Below are 17,141 nucleotides of genomic sequence, written 5' to 3' on the forward strand. Positions count from 1 at the left end.
GAAAGATTTTTGTTTATTTCTGGATTATGCTCTGCGATTGCATTAGCTACATAAACAAAATAATTTATATTTTCTGCACTGACCGACATTATTCTTACGTCAATCAATTATCGGCCAACTTTTTAATTGAAGAATAGTCACCCAGAAATAGGTGCTTAACTGCCTTAAGAAATTGTTATATGTTGTATTACATAGTAAAAGTAATATATCATTTCTCTTTGAATAACAAAATTTTTCTATGGCATTCTTGCAAGTACTTTCGAACATTTTAGGAAACTTCGCAACTTTTGCACATTTGCTATTTGTAGGTGTAGTATTTCGATGCTTGGAACCTCTCATGGAAGAAAAGCGAGCCATCGCGACATGCGAACATGGTCTATTCCTCTAGTGAAGTGAAATCAATTCGATTATCAATGTACCCAACTGGAGTAAAGCCGCTAGACTGTTCCTTGTACTTCCTACAATTTTTCCACAGCTCCCACATGTTTTGAAATCTTTGCAAAAATTGGGAAACGGGCATGATCCTTAAGATCACGGACAGACGCTTATCTTGACTGTCATAATGGGATTGACATTTACGCGCTCGTCATCGATTTTGAAAAGGCTTTCGGTAGTGGCGGAGTACATCTAGAGTGCTCTGAGCAAGTCGAAGCGGAATTCGAGAGGATGACATCCTGTGCCGATATTCGCAGCGAACAGACGTATGCATCATAAAAAGGAGACACGGTGCGCGACAACTGATTGTCGTTAGTGTATTTGAAAAATAAAAAAAAGTGAAGTGGATCAACTCTCGGCAGAAGCAAGTATACAGTGTATCTCAGAAATTTTGGGGAACGGTTTTCATGGAAAAAGAATTAATTACAATTTTTCTTTAGTTTCAGGATAAACTCAACATTCAGTAGCCAATAGGAAGGCCAGGACTTGGGGACAGGATGTCCGCCGAAAGAATGAAAATGAAACCCATAGGAAAGTCATCAGAGGCACGGCAGAACAAGCTGAGGGCAGCCTTCATATACATATGGAAGAGCTTAAGGGGCAAAAGGCCACTATGGTGCATCAACTGAAGTGTCAACATGCGCTGATTCCCCAATTTCAGGAGGAGCTACGAACCCTTAAAGAAGAGAAGAAGCAAATTAAGTACTCAACTGGAAGTCAGCCAAGCAGACAGAAAGGAGGAGGCCAGCGGGAAGTAGTACCAGTAGCAGCACCATCATCAATGAAAACAGCGACAGCGGCAAAAACGAATTTAGTTTCGCCCGGCGCAGTTCAAGAAAAACAGGACACAGGTTAGACTTAAAATTGTTAGTACCCCACCGATAGCTTCCAATTCCAAACCTCCTATCTAAACCAGTACAAAGGGAAAACAAATTATAATACCGAATGCTGCGGAGTTCTTCTAACACTGTGTGTTGTCGTAGAAAATACTACATGAGTTCATGTGGCACACCGTCAACTGCTTTCTCCAGATCCAGAAACGCAATATAAAAACAGCAATGTTTCTCCATGAGTAACCGGGCAGCGTGTATTGCGTTAGTAGTTCCGCATTTCTTGACAAACTTCACGGTTATTTGAACGATTTTGCGAATGCGGCTGTCAAGATTGCGTTCAAAAGTCTTCATGGTACGGCACAGCAACCGGAAATTTAAAGATTCTACAGGAACACCTTTCCTTTTTCGATATTAGAACTGTGGCACTTTTTTGCCACTCGGATGGTTTTCTATCTTCCTCAATAAACCGATTAAAGAATTCACTGAGCCACAGCGTTGAATCCCAGCTCTTCGCTTTCCCGAGTTCAGACGCGATGACTTCAGGTCCTGCTGCATTCCCTGATTTCATTCGTTCTATTACTCCCTAGACTTCAGTGGCGGTGACAGGTGGAATTGCTCCAAATGTCGGCAATGCCTGTGGAAACGGAGGATGAACAAAGCCTTCCGATGAAATCTTTCTAAAAGCGTATTCCTCTGATAAGATGTGACAAAGACCCTTTGTTGTCATAATGAAGATTGGGGGATAGTATTAAAGTTGTGGGGACACATAATTTTAAAGAAAGCTATTACTCGGTCTGTAGAGTCAGTTGGCCTTGCTTTTGATGTAGGCCAGAATATTCTCGGTAGTGGTAGAGTACACTAATCTTGACATGAATAGTTCTTTCGTTGGCGAGGCAACGTTCAGCAGGACGAAATCCAGGATATTCTGTTAGTCGGGTGAATTGAAGCGTGGTATCACGGTCTGAGCGCCCAGAGGCCATAAAGGACTTCTCCCCCACCAAAAACACACACACACAAGCCTAACTTCAAGTGCAACAGTGAATGATCAGAAATTGTGGCTGGATTCTTTCCAGGGGTGTGGAAACCACAGAGGCTGGTGTTATTGCCAAAAGCTAGTAAACTTTTTGGTAGACCATCCTCGTACAGATATATCTACCTATTGCATATTATGAAGAAAATAGTAAAGCGAAAAATATGTATCAAATCGATCCCTGCTACAGAGAGCCTTGTACCCCGAAAATTCGGCTTCCATATAGCCAAATCAACCATTGGCACCATCAAACTTTTCACTGCTTTAGCTGAACAGGCAATCCACGGAAAGGGTAGTACTAGTAAGTATTGCGCAGTGATCACCATTAATGTACAAAATTTATTTAATTTGGCCAATTCAACTTAATAACGAAATATCTGGCAACGATTGGTGTATCGAGTTACTTGGCTGCTGATTTAGAGGTATTACGCTGCTGATACTTGGCTGCGCGTATCCATGACCATCTAACCCTTAGATACTGGGATGAATATTGTGAAATTTTACATATAATCATGACCTCGCCGATCCACGACTGTGAATTACATCGATTACATCGATTATAGCTACAAAACATCTCTTGGATGTTGACTTGTATTCATCGAGAGCAACTACTGCTTTAAGGAAGTGAACGAGGACAAAACAAATATTATAAGGAAACGACCGTTCATATCAGAATCATGATGTGGTTCCTTCCTTTTAGTGGATGGATCTTAGGCTAGGCAGTGGATACCGCATGCAATGCCCATTAAATGAGTGCAGTTTACAAGGGTACCACCTTAAGAGTAAGCTGTGATTTCAGAACTATCTTAGACAATGCCACTTACACGATAACTGAAATGATGTTGATCGACGTTTTGCCGGATGAAATGACGTACATTTAGAATGAGCGCGAATCCTCTTCCCTGATCGGGAGAGCATAAATTTTGCATTGTTCTGGATCCACACAGAAAAGGAAGAGTTCGAAGGAAACGTTTGGGAAGGACGGTAGCACCGTAAATTCTAATTGGGGAAATGTTTGCGTGCCAGGAAGGCAGTTAAAAGTAATATCTTATGGTGGTTCCGTCGCGAAGAGAACAAGAGTTAGGGAGTGGTTTCACTGGCGACAATTTTTAGAAGATTTTTCGTACCGAAAAGAAGATGAACAGACAGTAAACCTATATTATTAGGGGTTCGTTTGTTTTTACCCAAAACCTTTAAAAGAAGTGAAAAAATAAAGTTTCAAGCGATTTTACCCTGTAATGAATGCGTAGTGGTCAAAGGGTAGTATAGGTCCCAGGGCGAAACGTGGATTGGTACCCACGATGGAGCATAAAACCTGGGAAATGACTGCTGAACCAACACCAACAGCTCTACTACCAAACTCTATCTCCACCTCCACGTGGTGACCGCTGGAAGCTCTTTCTTAACGAAAAACTGCAGATGGAGAAGGATGAAGGCGAGTCTCTCCCGCCTAAAAACTGGACAAATTGTACCAACTGGTCCACGGAAAACAACTTGTTACGAAGCCACAACAGGAGCCTCGGACTGGACGGATTACACAACGACGAACCCGGCAACGACAACGGAATAACAATGGAGATGAAGCTGATGAGCAGCTAGCCGATACCCTGTCCCAATATAGGGCTGATGTAATAGCGTTACAGGAGATGAGTTGGACAGGGACCGGTTTACTGGAGAAGAGCTGCTACACCATATATTATAGTGGTCATCCAGTAAACCATGTGCTCGGAGTAGGTTTCTTAGTCAGCCAAAAAATACAAATGATAACGGACTGCGGATTATTTAATTAGCAGTGTCACACGAAATGGTTGTTGGAAGTAGCTGGTTTGCGCGGAAAGTGGTCCACAAACATACATGGGCCTCTCTAGACGGGGCCACTTTCAACCAAATTGACCACGTGTTGATCGAACGCCGCCACCTCTCAGCCTTGATGAATGTCAGAACATATAGGGGGGCCAATATAGACTCGGATCATTATCTCATTGGCATGGTGCTCGGAGCTCGAATAACAACACCACCTAGAATCCCCTCTGACAATCAGGTGAGAGTTAACACTGAAGCCATCCACAACACAACCCTCCGCGACACCTATAAGAGGGAAATGGATGCCGCAATAACCGTAGTCAACAGAGGACCTGGAGATGAAGCATCAACAAATGATCTTCACAATCATCTGAAGAACGTTGTCATTGATACTGACACAAACATACTTAGCCCCAGCCGCAAAAAAAGTCGGAACGGCTGGTTTGACGATAAATGTAAGCTAGCAACGGAACGAAATGCCGCATACCGAGTAATGTTGCATTCTCAAAGAACGCGGGCACGCGCAGAGACTTATCACGAACTCCGGCGAGCGGAGAAGCGACTTCACAGACGGAAAAAGGAAGCCTGGGAGAACCAACAAGTCTGTGAACTAGAAAAGTACAGGGAGCAACCGCACCAGGTGCAGAAGTTTTACCAATAAGTCAGCAGGATGAAGCCTTATACACCTCGATGTTCATCCTGCCGAGACAAAGAGGGAAATCTGATTTCCGACAGAATGGGCATATTGGAGTGATGGGTTGAGTACTTTGATGAGCTACTGAACAACCAGAACATCGGCGAGTTGGAGATCCCGTCAACTGAAGACGACGAACAAATACTGCCACCACCAAATTTAGGAGAAACAGTCCGTGAAATTCATCGGCTAAAAAATCATAAGTCGCCAGGAGCCGATGGAATTACAGCCGAATTGGTTAAATACGGAGGCGACCAGTTACACCAAGTGGTTCATCAACTTGTGCTCAAGGTATGGGACAGCGAATCAATGCCTGACGATTGGCAACGAGGCATTATCTGTCTCATACATAAAAAGGGAGATATCACACAGTACAACAATTATAGAGGTATTACGTACTGAGTACCATCTATAAGATATTCTCCGCTATCTTGCTAGGCTGGATAGCGCCATACGCCCAGAACATCATTGGCCCATACCAAAGGGGCTTCACATCAGGCAAATGAGCAACAGATCAGATTTTCTCTCTGCGGCAAGCGATGGAAAAACTGTTGGAATATGGACAACAGTCATTCATCGATTTTAAAGCCACCTATGATAGCATAGCCAGGGTAAAACTGTACACGGCCATGAGAGAATTCGGTATCCTGACGAAATTAATAAGACTGACTAGACTGACCCTGACCAATGTGAGAGGCCAGATAAAAGCAGGATCACTGTCAAGACCATTCGACATCAACAACGGTCTACGACAAGGAGATGCTCTATCATGCGTCCTCTGTAACCTGGCTCTCGAGAAAGTGATCCGTGATGCTGAGGTAAACGCAAGATCCTCTTTAAGTCCACCCAACTAGTGGCCTATGCTGACGATATCGACATCATGGGAAGAACCACCCGAGTCGTACAAACTGCCTTCATACAGATCGACAAGGCGGCGCGAGATCTTGGTCTGCACATCAATGAAGGCAAGACAAAATATATGGTGGCAACGTCAACACCAACTTTGAGACCGTTGACAACTTTTCCCATCTAGTGTCGAAAATCACAACCGATAACAGCTACGATGATGAAATCCGCGCACGGTTGTTGTCAGCCAACAGAGCCTATTTCAGCTTACAAAAACTGTTCCGCTCGAAACGTCTCGCCATAAGGTCAAAGCTCTTACTGTACAAGATTATGATCTTGCCAGTCCTCATGTATTCCTCGGAAACTTGGGTTCTTAGCAAGAAAAATTGCGAACTCTTGACCGCGTTCGAAAGAAGAATCCTCCAAAGAATTGTTGGCCCCTACATGAGGATGTACGATTCCGTAGCCTACATAACGACGAAATCTATGAGCCATACCTTGACCGTCCGGTTGTGGATAAAATCCGTCTTATTAGGTTACGGTGGGCGGGTCACTTAATCCGTATGGGTGAAGATGATCCCACCCGGAAAGTCTATAAGGGCAATATCTATGATAGAAAAAGAAGACGAGGCAGACCCTGCCTGAGATGGAGCGAAGGCGTAAGCCAGGACGCCAGACAGCTTTTGGGGATATCGAATTGGTGGACCCCGTCGCAAAACCGGGATGTCTGGAGTTCCTTATTAAGGCAGACCTAGACCGGATATCGGTTGTTGCGCCGTTGAGGATTTATGATGATGTTCTTTCAAAATTAATAAAAATTTGTCAAATCTGACCACCTTTGTGATTTGCAGAATCAAAGTCAAGTGAAGGCCCGAAGCACCAGTTGTTTGTTCTTAATTTTCAAATATTCGTTTCGTGATTACTTTGTCTTCTGGCCTATTTTAACAGCACTTAACTTCCACTCGCCTCCCCTTTAATAGTTGTAGAATAATTTATTTCGAACCTTGAGCTGACACGAGGAGAGAATTTGTTATTGAGAATTTCTAAAAACTCTTCTATTCTTATCGCAATTAAATTACTGTCACGCTTGATGCACTATCATAATTTTTCTGCAAAGGCAAAGTTTGTTATGGTTTCTGCAAATTCTTTTCGGTTCCGCATATAAAAGCAGCACTGGAATCTGTTATGTTCCTAATTAATGAAAATTATAGACTTTTCGGAATTACAGCAAAAACTCTATTGCTAATTTCGCATTGTCATTCAAGTATATGTGGCTGTGAGGAAAATTGGAAAAAACTTTATTTTCAGAGTAATTTTGAGATAAACCCTTGATAATGATGAAAGCAGAAGTTTGTGATTTAAAACTCAATACACAGGCGATGCTACAATTTTTTTAAAAACACCAAGTTTACGCCGAAAGCCTTCTCGAATGCGATGAAAGAAGAGGTTGAGTGAGGATTTGAGCTTCGTCCGCAGGATGTTGCAGGATCATCCAGAGCCTGCTCTTTGTCGATCAAGAGAAATGCAAGGGTTAATGGAACATACTTATATCAAATAGATCATTATAATATCCGTTTCATAGTCAATTATATAATTCATTGTTCATTGTATAACAAGTCGGAATACCGGAAGCTAGCGCTTTGGGTATAAAGATTTTGTGTTGATCTTATGTGAGAAACTTTCTACACGTATTTTTCCATTGGAATATGGCTAAAAACCCAAAATATTCCTGTATATTTTTTCAAACGACAAGATATACGTACATATTACAGACGTAGATATTATCCTCACTGTAAACAAACAAACATTGCCTAGTACCGAATACTGTACTAAATATGCACGTATAAAATTGATTGTGCACATATTTCCGATTTACTTCGTGCACAAAAGCATACCGAATACCACTTGTTCAATGTACAAAGATATTTATCTGAATTAGGCACTACCCCAAAGCTTCATTTACATATTCATACATATACATCGAGTAATTGATATATAAATGATTAAAAAACTAAAACGAAATGTTTCCCTGCGACCTCCAATTCACATGAGCTCACTTTGTTGTGGTATTGACGAATTGATATGTTATGATGACGTCGTACACGGTTTAGAATACAAGAAATTGATACAAAATGTAAAAGTTTCACCTTCTATAACTTCGTTAATAATAGTTGGATTTCCTTCAAACTTCCCAAAGTGCCAAATTTTGTAGTTCTAGCATAAACTTAAGGGGGGTTTCTGGGTAAATCTCTAGAATATGCTAATATGCTATTATTAACTTTATCTGTGCGGCTATCGAAACTGGATATATTTTCAGGCCTAGATTTCGTTTAGATACACGTCGTTTTTTCAGATTTTTTGGTTGAATAGGTTCCGAGAACGAGATTTTTTACACTTTTTGGAGGTCATATTTTCAGCCCTCACTCCTCTATGTTTTACCCGATATCAAATATGGAATACCAGTTTCGAAAAGTACTAATTGAGCCCTTTCATTTGATACCCCACATGGCCATATTCTGTAAAAAAAAACTTTGCACCCTCCATTCACATGTTTGGGGAACCCCCCTTAAACTTAGCACAAAATGGCATCACTAGCTACATGTAAAGGAAACAACACACCACACGCTCTTCCCAATTTTCCTGACAATCGGTTCAGTCATTTCCGAATAAATCGGATGTGACAGACAGACAGACAGACGGAAAGACAGACATTGACTCGATTCTTATAAGGTTTTGTTCCACACAAAACTTTAAAAATGGGAGTGATGGGTATAAATATTCGTTTATGATCGATTGACTCCGAAACCGTTCAACCGATCGCTATGAAAATTGGTACATACATTTATTTTGTAATTGAGAAGGTTTATACGCTATACGCGTGGCTGTAATTCGCCACTAGGTGGACCTGCAAGGTTGCGAAGTTTATGCTGAGGGATAGAGACAGTCCCTATTCTATCCTTTAAAAAGGTATGGCCCTTCAAAGTGTTTGTTATGTCATCATATTAGTCTTTTAATTTTCAACCCTACCACGTTAAAGAGAAGCGATGGAGGGTGTGCAAGAGTAAGATCTCCCTCATTAACCCAGTTAGAAAAGTACTACGCCCGTCATCGCGTTGGAAGCTATATTTGCAGGTCAGAAGGGTAGGGTTGAACTTTGAACCCCATCTCCCCAGGCAGAAAGAAGGGTATGAATAAAGAAACAGGAGATCTTCTCTCTCAAAGCCCGTTAATAATCGCAACGGTCACGTCCCCTCTCTCAAATAGGGGGTATTTTGATATTACCATATGAAGTTTGATTTGTCAGCGCTATCCCCGGAAGGAGAGGGGATAAAGAGAATACGGTGAAGGAAAATGGAGGCATTCATTCCCGTTCAAAAGTTATGACGCCCCGAAAGGAGGTATTTCCACAGCATTAATTAGCCTATTGATGGTTATCGTCATCTTGTTGTGCAAGGGAGTTTACAGCGGAGGGCAATTTCTGGCTCATATTACTGGAGTTACTCAAGAATCCAAACACTTTTTTAGCATATTCTGGAATACAATGCAGTGGCATCGTCATGTTGCATTAAAGGCTTGTATGTTTGTCTGTTTATCACCCGTACTTTTTTCAGAAATGGTTACACCTGCTGATATAGAATTTGGTGAAAAGGTTGAAACTCTGAATGCATTATATCTTCCAACGTTCCCTGTTCATTTGTATCTAAAATTTCTTACTGAAGTGGAACTTCATTGTCATTCCGGCTGCTCAATATCAGTATTTTCAGATAGCACTTGAAAAGGAAGTTGATTTCGTTAGACAGGTCTTCCGCTCACTGATATCGCCTGTCGTTATGAAGGTTAATCTCTTTGCCTGCAACTGTGTATGTGGAAATAAACAAGGATGCCGTCGGACATGTTCTTTTCGCGAATAAAACTTCATTAGTTTTTATTTTATTTAATTATAACTTATTTATTATCGTTGTTCTTAACAAACAAAAAACCTTTTTCATAAATATGTCAAATCAATTAAAAGAAAATTTTATTTAAAAAACGATCTAAGAGAGAGGAGTCCACATTTCTTGAATGACAAATTTCTTCTTTTTTCAATTTCCAAAATTGCAACCAATTGGCCTTGTGGCAGGTTGCGCTCAGTATCGCTCCGCCCCCAGCTGAGGGTTTCGAAAAAGTGACGACCCTCGAAACATCAAGTCAATGGTTGCAAGGCATATGGTGGAAGAGGGGCATACCCTAACGATGGACAATGTGAATGTTATAAAGCGGTTACGGAAACCCCATCTTTTAGATGCAGCAGAGCGCATATACATCATCAACGAAGAGAGGCAGGTAACCTTAAATCACGACAAAGGAAACTGTGCAACGACCCTGGTAAAAAAGCTATGCAGCAGGTAATAATAAAAAAATAAAAAGAAGTGGAAAATATGGGTAGGATCAGTAAATTAATTATTACGTAATTAGTAGAGCTAAAAAGCTTCGATATAAATTGGGGTAGTTTAAGATAGGTTAACTAATTAGGTACAAGCACCGAGGAGGAGGGGAAGGAGGCACGTGGTCTCCTAAACAATTCTATGCGGGGGAAAAAATAAAAATATTTACAGGATAAGGAAAAACACCTAGTTCTTTTCCGACTGCTAAATTCCGTAAGTTGACATTATGACGGCTTTGTAGAGCAGCCATTTGTAGTCGAGTCCCAATTTAGAATTTTTGGTAAAAAGCCAATATATGTATGTTTTTCTCGGCTTCATTTGCATTGCCTTTCTTTCAATATCTTTTCTCGACATTAGTCGTCAATTCAGGTGCAAATCCAGAAACTGTATTGTTTGTAGTGCTTGAAGTTATCAAGTTAGAATCAGTTGGTAGATCAGAGGAAGAACTCCAACTTGGATACTGTACTCGCGAGACGTGGAGCTTTTGTATTTCACAATGAATTTGCACTCCAATGAAGCAGCTTCTTTATTTTAAAAACCAAACCTTCGTGCCACACATTGTCCAATGCCTTATCTTAGAAACGATTCTCTGAATTTGTTCGATTGTACCATGGGTTTCTCGAAAGCCAAATTAGTGCTGAGGAATGACTTCGTTTTCCACTAGAAGTGGTAAAATTTTGAAAATAATAGTTTTTCGAACACGAAGATGGGTGGCAGGCTTAGGGACCTGTAGGGGGCAACCTGCGTTTGGTACTTCCCATATTTATGAACCATTGTAACTTCTGTAACCTCCAAAGCCTTGGGGAAATAGGCGAGACGAACAATTGCGTTCAATATGAGAATCACGTGAGTGATTCCGATTGTTGGAAATTCCTTCAAATTTTTTCGGTGATTAAGTCATGCCCTGGAGCTTTTTTAAGTCCACTTGCTCTTTAAAGTCTTGAGCAACTTATTTGGCTTTACATGAAAATTTTGACTTCGACGTAGCCATGGATAATTTTGGAGGTCTTGAGTCCGTCTCAGGTAAGTAGGGGAGAAATACTTTTTTCAGATGTTTTGCAGACGCCGGCATCTCTTCTTTCCCAGCTGCCGTCTGCTGATCTCAGTAACAATTTGCATTGAGCAGGCGTTTTCTTTTCTGCCTTGTGAGAATTTATAGTCGTTTTCTAACGAATTCTGTTCTATTCTATTGTCGAATCTTATCGTATCTTAAGGCCGTCATCCATTTCTGTGGTGAGCATTTATAAAAAATGTTTACCAACGATGAAGATGCCTATAAAATGCTTGCTCACAATCTAAACAAATATGAAATTCTCGCTTGCTGGCTATACAACTTGTGTGCGACAACCGTTGCCCTGTCAACACACGATAAGCCACGATAGATTTTTTGGAGCAATATTGGCAACGACAAAGGCTGGAACATAGAGCATCCTACCAAGTTTGGTAGAAATAATAAATAAATAATTTAAGACAAATTTGTCGCTTCTGTGCAAATTCAAACGCTTTAAATGTCAGTATCACGCGAAAGTGGATATTCCCACCTAATATATGTATATACATTACGTACTAGGTACTAATAGGACAAATGCCTACTCAAGTGCTTCTATAAAAGAAATTCACAAAACCGTTCATACCTGAAGCGTCCAGCTTCCAGTTTCCCGACCTGTTCAAATTAGATGCAATATAGGGTAGTGAGGGCTCAAAATGTGTGCCTAAGAAAGTGAAACAGGTCTTGTTCTCTGAACCTATTCAACCGAAAAATCTGAAAATACATCTCATTGCGATATCTACTCAAGTAAAGTTTATAATAGCGTATTTTTGGAATTTACCGGGAGACCAGTGGCGTGGCGTTATTGGAAGCTTCCCTTACTTAATTAAAAAATACAGTGAGCGAAAACCGCTATAAAAATGAAGAATGTCCTATTCGGGATACACATTTCAAAATTTGCCTGTACATCCATTGAAAAATTCATTCCGTTGTTGAGCATTCATCGCGATTTCATAAATTGTATGGAACCAATACGATGAATTACATTCTTGGGAAGGTGTTTTGAGATTTACTTCCGAAACAGGAGAATTATTTGGTGATGAATCGTTTGTCGTATTCGTCCAATGGTATGAACTGTCCCACAGTGTTCTGTAGTGTACCTTTACTACCTTGAATGAAGTGCTCTAACACACTTCAAGGCCCTGATCCAATATGGATTGTTGCGTCTACCATTATTATTATTATTTCCGAGTTATCACAATCTCGGCAGATGCCGGATTTTACCTAATACTAGCACTAAGTGCCAAGCATTTAGGCTCGGACGATCCTACCTACTTAAAAACTAAAGGGGCACTGGTGGTGGTGGCCGGTGGTAGGTCAGTGGGAGAATCCGTCGAGTACCCCCCGCAACATCGAGCACGTATGCAGAATGGTGTACTTCTGCATGGTTTGAACCAGACTGTGCGAAAGTCCCAGGACATCAAGGGAAGCCGTCAGGGATTTAGGTACAATACCTGTAGCTGACAATATTATGGGAACTACGACCACCCGCTCGAGACGCCAAATTTCTTTGATTTCACGAGCCAATGGCTCATAGTTCACCTTCTTCTCCACGTATTTCCGTTCAATGTTGCTATTATGGGGGATAGCAACATCAATAATATACGCGGAGCGACCCGTCTTGTCAACTAGCAGTACGTCAGGCTTGTTGTGTGCGGTATGGCGATCAGTCAGAACTTGCCGGTCCCAATACATGCTGTAAGCAGAACTATCAAGTACTGCTTGCGGCTCATATCGGTATACCGGACATGTTCCCGTGATCAGCCCATGCTTATATGCAAGGTTTTGATGGATAACCTTACATACAGCATTATGCCTGGTGATGTATTGCACCGGTGCCATAACAGTACAGCCAGAAATGAGATGGTCCAACGTCTCTAACGCCGAACCACACATTCTGCACTGGTCGTTCTCCACCCGTTCTTTCATGATGAGCATTTTATAAGCTCGGGTGGCGACCACGCCGTCCTGAATGGCACACATGAACCCCTCCGTCTCAGCAAAGAGCTCCCCAGCACACAGCCATCGGTTCGACAGATGCAAATCGACAAATGGCTGCCAAAGACAATTCACGTGTTTACCGTGCATTGCCTTCGACTTCCATTCCTCGATCCGCTCCTGGTCCGACTTCACCCCACTCAGAGGATTGAAAGATCGATCCTTCAAGTTAAGTGGAGTCAGTCCACAGTCTGCCTTACAGACAGCCGCATGCAAGGGACTCGCCTGCTCTTTACTGTAAAAATAAGCGCGCAGCGAGTCGACTTGGCGATGATGTTGTGCCGCCACGTCAACCACGCCCCTACCTCCGATGTCACGAGGCAGGTTCATCCGCTCCACGGCAGACTTTGGGTGATGCATTCGGAATTTGGACATAGTTGTCCGTATCCGCCGCTGGACGTTTTCCAGGTCGGTCTTCGTCCACGGCAATATTCCGAATGCATAAGCCAGTGAAGGGATAGCGAATACATTCAACGCGCTTATTTTATTCTTCCCCGAGAGATGCGATTTCAGCACCAGCTTTACACGTCGCAGGAATTCGGACAGCAGAGCTTCCTTCAGATCACCAACTCGAGCATGGGTTCCTTGCAGAATTCCTAGGTACTTGTAGAAGTCTGTCTCGGTCATAGCTTCGATGTGGAGGTCACCAATGCTATGTCCGGCATGCGGCTCGTGATGACCTTTGCGGATGGCTTGGATTCGACATTTGTCTAATCCAAACTCCATCCGAATATCACGGCTGAACATGTCTATTATTCTCAACAGACTTCTAAGATGGTTGTCAGTACCAGCATACAGCTTGATGTCATCTAGGTACATCAAGTGTGTCAGTTCGCACTTAGCACGTAGGCCATATTTTATTGCAAAACCATGCCCTCTAGCATCATTCAGTAGCCATGAAAGGGGGTTCAGTGCCATACAAAACCAAAGAGGACTCAATGAATCCCCCTGGAAGATGCCCCTCCGAATACGGATGGGCTCTGAGGTATTAGCACCCTCAGATGTACGGACTGACAAGGTGGTATGCCACCCTTCCATGACTGTCGCCAAAAACTTTATTAGTTTCGGATCAATGCGATAGAGATGTAGGATGTCGATTAGCCAGGTATGCGGAACGCTATCAAAAGCCTTGGCATAATCGATATAGCAACTGAAGAGGTTTCTTTGGCCTCTAGTTGCTTGTCCTACAACTACCGAGTCGATAATGAGTTGCTCTTTGCAACCCCTTGACCCAACTCGGCAGCCCTTCTGCTCCTCGGACAGAATGTTGTTGGTCTCGAGGTGCGCATTGATCCTTCCACTAATAATGGACGTGATGAATTTGTAGAGGGTTGGTAAGCAAGTGATCGGTCTTGTGTCTGCGGGGTCCTGCACCGTGTCCTTCTTAGGGATAAGGTAGGTAATCCCCGCAGTGAGGAAAGGTGGAAATTCCTCCGGCCGACTCATGACCTCATTTATACTGCGTGCCAACCGACTGTGTACGCTGGTAAATTTCTTATACCAGAAATTCTGCACCCGATCCAGACCTGGGCCCCTCCAGTTCTTCGAGCTGTTTATGGCTCCTCGAACTTCCTCTTCGGTAACATCCGCGAAATTCATGCCAGGTGTATTGACATGGCGGGTGCCTTCGGCGGTGATCCACTCAGCATGCTCAGCATGCTGGGCAGGTAACCCCCAAAGTCCATCCCAATACTCTTTCGCTTCCGTCACCGAGAACTGTATTGTCTGGGCGCTCTGTTGGGATTCGTTGAGAGATCTGAAAAAGCTCCGCTGGTTCCTCGCGTATGTTGCATTCTGGACACGTCTGGAATAACTTTCGCCATACCGTCGTAACCGACTGCATATGACAGAAAGTTTCTGTTTTAGTGTGTCCAGAATTTCAACTACGGGTGTCTCACAGGGGATGGCATAGTTCCGGTAAACCCTCTGCACTTTGTTTCTCACCCGTCGGCTGGCATTGCCAGTGCTGATCTGAATCAGTCTAGCAATGTCCTGCCTTAGTGAGTCCCGCCGACGTTCCAGACGAATTTTCCATGGTGGATCTCTTTTGTCACTCAAACCAATAACGCGAAAGCGAATCTTCTGACCGTGCAATCTGATAGCCGCAACTGCACCACAATACACAAGTGATTGTAGTTGCAGCAGCGACATATCAGCACACAGTCGAGACGCAATCTCATCATTGATTTGAGATAGAATTCCCGGAGTTGCTGGAGATGCATAGAGCCTGGGAATACCTGGTCTATGCAAAGGATCCATATCCGAGAATTCTATACACGCTCTTTGGAATTCGTCCCGAACTTCAGCGGAAACCTCAGCTGGACGGTGGAGAAGAGTGCTTCGGCGAGTACTGAAGCTGTTGCCTGCAGTGCGGCGTGGTGTTGTTGATGCCGCCGCCTCTGCCCCCATCGACTCTCGGTCACCAGTTTCCCCGATGACTTCAAGTCGAACACGTTCCCTGATGGTGGCCGGGATTGTGTCACTGCGAGTGATGAAGCGGTACTGGTCTGCGACTCGCTGCACAGTCACGTGCGCGAATTGCGGGAAACGCTCGACGAATCTCTGGTGCAACAAGGGGCGGTAAGATGTTGTACCCGCCCCCGCCGTTATTTCGTAGTAGGAGCGGATGATGAAGAGGTTCATTTCTTCAGTCCATTTCATCCGCTTCCTACGCGAACCTGCTGAAGTGGTCGCCACAGATTGTGGCGAAACAGCTGCAGCAGGCGGAGCTGTGCTCCTGGTCGTCGTGGCGCCTAGACGTCGAACCGCCCCACGACTAGCGGTTTCGACGCCGTGCTGTCCATTACGAGAGCCCGACCCAGTCACCAAGTCAGACGACTCCCGCCGGTTATCCGTACCGGACCTTAAATTTCTTCTTCTTCTCATTTTTTGGTGGTGCATTTTATCCCTAGCTGCCAGGTGTGTAGATAGCTTCCTTAGTGAGTAATCTGCAAGACTGCAAAGTTCCTGCACTTTCCTCACCTACCCCCTGAGACGCTGCGGTGGCGTACAGCCATTCAGACTGAAGCTATCCATCCCTCCTCCTTTCACAACCGGGCTTGGGACCGGCTTCGGCGGAGTTATTATTATTATTATTATTATCCCACCAGTTGAAGCAACGTATTTTTTAAAGAAAGTGCATTTAAAGCATTTTTTTGTTTTATATGACGTCAACATTGCCAGAATAACTAATTAATTTAAAAAATAAACAAAATAGTTTTGTTTACTTATCTAATACCACCGATTTATCGGAATGTGTACTTTATGTTTGGTATGTTTTCGAAGTCCTGCGCTTTCGTAACATTTTTTTCCAGTAGAAAAATCCAGCCTGGCAACGCTTTGCTACCAAGCCACGAACAGGCCGTCTATCTAAGTCGCCCGAACGAGAGAAACGATAAATTATGTCATCAGTGAAAGAACATCCAAAAATTACGGCTGCCAAAATTAGCGAAGATCTAAGGGAATCCTTCAAAAGAAACATTCATGAAGATGCCGTACGAAAAAATTGAAAACGCCGAGTATAATTACCGTGTAGCGCATAGAAAGACGTACATATCCGACATAAACCGAAAGAAAAGAATGGAATTCGCTAATGAATACATAACAAGTCGGGAAACCGGAAGCTTGACGCTTCAGGTATAAAACGTTTTGTGTTTCCCTATGTGAGGAGCATAACGTACTTCTCCATTGGTTGATAGCATTAACCCGAAATGTATAAATCGCTCAGTTCTGGGCAAGTTACTGCCATTGCCAGAACTAAGCGATATAAATATCTCGAGGGGCAGGTTACTGCCATTGTGAGAACTCACCGATTTAAATATCTCGATTCAATGCTATCAGCCAATGAAGAACTGCGTAATGAAATTGCTTTAGGCATTAACGCAGCCTAGATGAAGTGGCATTCCACAACTGGTGTTCTTTGTGATCGACGTATTAGCGAGCGTCTTAAATCTAAAATTTACCGCGAAGTCGTCCATCTCCTGTTCTCTATACTTCTGAGTGTTGGCCGACTATAAAAGACAATGAACGG

General features: G+C 43.0%; 1 protein-coding gene across 1 annotated transcript in view; it reads left to right on the forward strand.

Annotated features, from left to right (window-relative positions):
• The first annotated feature begins 886 nt into the window (after positions 1-886).
• LOC119659183 (rho guanine nucleotide exchange factor 18) overlaps positions 887-17,141 on the forward strand; it is a 120,115-nt gene continuing 103,860 nt past the window's right edge. Inside the window, exon 1 of the mRNA XM_038067146.1 lies at positions 887-1,286. The gene's annotated coding sequence lies outside the window, so the exon portion shown is untranslated. The remainder of the gene's footprint in view (positions 1,287-17,141) is intronic.

The sequence above is a fragment of the Hermetia illucens genome, chromosome 1 (assembly GCF_905115235.1).
Source record: "Hermetia illucens chromosome 1, iHerIll2.2.curated.20191125, whole genome shotgun sequence".
Lineage (NCBI taxonomy): Eukaryota > Metazoa > Arthropoda > Insecta > Diptera > Stratiomyidae > Hermetia > Hermetia illucens.